At 35.6% G+C, this 4,385-nt stretch overlaps 1 non-coding gene across 1 annotated transcript; it reads right to left on the minus strand.

Annotated features, from left to right (window-relative positions):
• Positions 1-2,557: 2,557 nt before the first annotated feature.
• Positions 2,558-2,661, minus strand: LOC126070783 (U6 spliceosomal RNA). Its single transcript, XR_007516303.1, has one exon. It is a non-coding gene; the product is annotated as a U6 spliceosomal RNA (small nuclear RNA).
• Positions 2,662-4,385: the final 1,724 nt, after the last annotated feature.

Genomic DNA, 4,385 nt, shown 5'->3' on the forward strand with positions numbered 1-4,385 from the left:
TCTACTTTTATGGCCTTATGGTCAGAGAAGATGCTTTGTAATATTTTAATGGTTTGGATTCTGCAAAGGCTTGCTTTATGACCTAAAATGTCATACATTCTATAGAATGTCCCATGTGCACTAGAAAAGAAAGTATATATAATTTGTTGCTGTTGGGTGGAGTGTTCTGTATATGTCTATGAGGTCAAATTGGTTGATGGTGGCATATGGAAACTCTGGTGGCATAGTGGCTAAGTGCTATGGCTGCTAACCAAGAGGTCGGCAGTTCAAATACGCCAGGTGCTCCTTGGAAACTCTATGGGGCAGATCTACTCTATACTATATGTCGCTATGAGTCAGCATTGACTCATTGGCAGTGGGTTTGGTTCTTGGTCAGTGTGTTTATTGAGCTTCGTCCTGGGTGTCCTGTCCTTCACTGAAAGTGGTGTGTTGAAACCTCCTACTGTTATTGTGGAGCTATCTCACTTTTCAATGCTGTTAGAGTTTGTTTTACATATCTTGCAGCCCTGTCTTTGGGTACAAAAATATTTAACATGGTTGTATCCTCCTGGTATAGCATCCCTTTAATCATTGTATATTGTCCTTCCTTATCCTTTGTGGTGGATTTAAGTTTAAAGTCTATTTTGTCAGGAATTAATATTGCCACTCCTGCTCTTTTTTGATTGTTTTTTGCTTGATATATTATTTGTCCATCCTTAGAGTTTTAGTTTGTGCCTCTAAGTCTAAGGTGTGTCTCTTGTAGGCAGCATACAGACAGATTGTGTTTTTTTAATCCATTCTGCCACTCTCTGTCTCTTTATTGGTAAACTTAGTCCATTTACACTCAGCATAATGATGGATATGAGGTTAGTGTTGTCATTTTGCTGTCTTTTTTTGTGCATTGTTGACAGTTTCGTTTTCCCACTTAATATTTAGTGCTGAGTAGTTTATCTTTATATATCATCTTTTCCTCTTATTCATTGTTATTGATTTTGTTTCTGCTGAGTCTTTATTTTTTTCTTGTATTTTATTTTGATGAGTAGGGTTGTTAGTTTCCTTTGTGGTTACCTTAATAGTTACCCCTATTTTTCTAAGTTTACATGTAACTTTAATTTCTTTATATCACCTTGACTTCCTCTCCACATGAAACATCTATGGCTACATCTCTTAGTCCCTTTTTATTGTTTTAATGTTGTCTTCTTTTACAGAATGACATTGTTTTTTCCCTGTTTTGAGTGTTTTTTATCTTGATCTATTTTTGTAATTTACTTATCTGGGTTGACATCTGGTTGTTCTGTCCTCTGTTCTAGTCTTGGGTTGGTATCTGATATTATTCATTTTCTCACCAGAGAATTCCCTTTAATATTTCCTGTAGTTTTGGTTTGGTTTTTACGAATTCCCTAAACTTCTGTTTATCTGGAAATGTACTAATTATTCCTTCATATTTGGGAGACATTTTTTTCTGGATATATGGTTCTTGGCTGGCAGTTTTTTTCCTTCAATACTTTAAGTCATCCCATTGTCTTCTTGTCTGCATGGTTTCTCTCGAGTAGTTGGAGCTCTTTCTTAGTGACTCTCCTTTGTAGATGACTTTTTATTTATCTCTAGCTGTTCTTAAAATTCTCTCTTTATCTTTGGTTTTGACAAGTTTGATTATAATATGTCTTGTTGACTTTCTTTTTAGATCTACCTTATGTGGAGTTCAATGAGCACCTTGATTAGATATCTTCTCATCTTTCTGGTGATCAGGGAAGTTTTCTGCCAACAAATCTTCAACAATTTTCTCTGTATTTTCTGTTATCCCGCCCCGTTCTGGTACTCCAATCACACATAGGTTATTTTTCTTAATAGAGTCCCACATGATTCTTAGGGTTTCTTCATTTTTTTTTTTTGAATTATTTTATCTGATTTTTCTTTGAATATGTTGGTGCAAAGTGTTTTATCTTCATTCTCACTAATTCTCCCTTCCAATTCCTCAGTTCTACTCCTCTTTCTATTGCTTTGTCTAATTCTGTAATTTTATTGTTCGTCTTCTGAATTTCTGATTGCTATCTCTCTATGGACTCTCGCAGCTTATTAAATTTTTCATTATGTTCTTGAATAACCTTTTTAATTTCTTCCACTGCTTTATCTGTGCATTCCTTGGCTTGTTCTGTGTTTTGCCTAATCTCCTTCCTGATCTCATTCCTGATGTCTTGAAGAGTTCTCTATATTATTATTATTATTTAATTCTGCATCTGGGAATTCTAGGAAAGCACCTTCATCCAAAAGATTCCTTGATTCTTTGTTTTGAAAGCTTGTTGAAGAGATCATGTTCTGCTTCTTTGTGTGATTTGTTATTGACTGGTTTCCCCATGCCATCCATTAGTTATTGTATTAGTTTTTTGTTTTATGTTTGCTTACTGTACCCTAGCTTCTTGCTTTGTTTTGTTTTCATATGCTCAGATAGGCAGCTTGAGTAGCTAGCTTGATTATTTTTGCCTTTGAAGTTCTAAAATCCTGTCACCAGATGGCTTGAGCTGTTATCAGTTATAAGAGCCTAGAAGTCCATTCGCTTTTTTTGTATGGACTCAGCTCAACAAATATGGAATGTGTCACAAATTTGCGTGTCATCCTTGTGCAAGGGCCATGCTAATCTCTGTATCATTACAATTTTAGTATATGTGCTGCTGAAGTGAGCACTAAATTATATTTTCTAGCTTTTAAATATTATGTAGTTAAATGATGCTGATATAATCCTGATAAATACTACAATCCAACCATGTTTCATGTATCAACACAATATCATTTCCTTGTCCTTTCTGTCAATGTTGCAGCCATCAGTAACAATAGATCTATCAAACTGCAAATCCTTGATGAATTAATAATTTGCCATTTCATTTCTTTTCATTTAATAAACATTTAGTGAATGATTACTCTGTGTCTGGAAGCATAGTAGGTGCTCAGGGATAAAGTGGTGGACTTAATAGGCATTGTTCATCCTTAATAGTGCTCATACTTTTGCTGCAGTGGTTGCATGGATGCCTGTAAGACAATTTGAATATAGTCACGAAGGAAGAGACATTTGCAGGTGCCAGGTAGACAACAACTAGTGCACAATTCATTGATTTCGCCTCATTTTGGGGTATATCATTCATGTGGAGTTCTTATTTTGTTAATTTAAGTAAGAAAGATTCTTTAATTCTTTGTTTTAATAAGAAAGTCATAGGCTATACTGTTATGTATAGAAGAAGAGGATGATAAACCTAAAGGTCCTTCTCTGGCTTAATAAAGGACCTCACAAGTATTTACCTGTTTACAAAAATATGAAAGGTGTTTTAAATATTAACATGGTAACTACTAATTATAGAAGAGAACTAAGTAGTAAAACAGGCAGTTAAGGGTTAAAGATTATGCTTTGTACAGGATAGGAAAAATCTCTGTAGAACATTTCTCTTAAAATATGCCTTTGTTAAACACTAACTTGAACAGGATAATACATTTTTATACATGCCTTTGCATTTAAAAGGCAAGTAAGAGTGATGCTTTTGTTAATATTCTCAGTTCACCACTTTGTCAAAACTAGCTCCTTAATGCAAAACAGTGTCTGCAGTTCCACAGCTATAAGGGAGGAAGAAACACTTCTCTTTTATATCATTCTGATTTTTTTTTTCCCCAAGTAGCTTTCTTAAGCCTAAGCACTGGAATTCCATTTGTGAGCCCTGAAAGAAAAACCTGACTAGAAGAGCTTAATATTTGCAATACAGAACCAGAAAATGGCCAGAAAAGAATTTCTAACAAATGGGCAATGAAACATGCAATGATTTGCTTCTACATCTATAACAAGTTTCTATTTTTTTTTTTCCAAATGTGACACATGCTTTTAGTTGTCTGACATCCCTATCACTGTTCATGCACAGAGTTCTACAATCCCAGTAGTCATCATTAGCCATTATGTTCAGTGTTCCACGTGTTGTTCTAATGTTGGAATGGAAAAAAAAAGTTTATATAGTTACAGATTCCACCTTGTAGTACCAGAATGAACAAATCTGTCTTGGAAGAAGTACAGCCAGAGTGCTCCTTGGAGGTGAGGATGGTGAACCTTCCTCTTAGATACTTTGGACAATGTATCAGAAAGGAACAGTTCCTGGAGAAGGGCATCATGCTTGGTAAGGTACAAACTAAAAAAACTGTTGCCATAGAGTCGATTTCAACTCATAGCAACATGAAAGGACAGTCTAGAACTGCCCCACAGGGTTTCCAAGGAGCACCTGGTGGATTCGAACTGCCAACCCTTTGGTTAGCAGCTCTAGCTCTTAACCACTATGCCACCAGGGTTTCTGGTAAGGTACAAGGTCGATGAAAAAGAGGAAGACCCTCAATGAGATGGATTGACACATTGGCTGCAACAATGGGCCCAAACACAG

This window comes from Elephas maximus, chromosome 2, assembly GCF_024166365.1.
Source record: "Elephas maximus indicus isolate mEleMax1 chromosome 2, mEleMax1 primary haplotype, whole genome shotgun sequence".
Lineage (NCBI taxonomy): Eukaryota > Metazoa > Chordata > Mammalia > Proboscidea > Elephantidae > Elephas > Elephas maximus.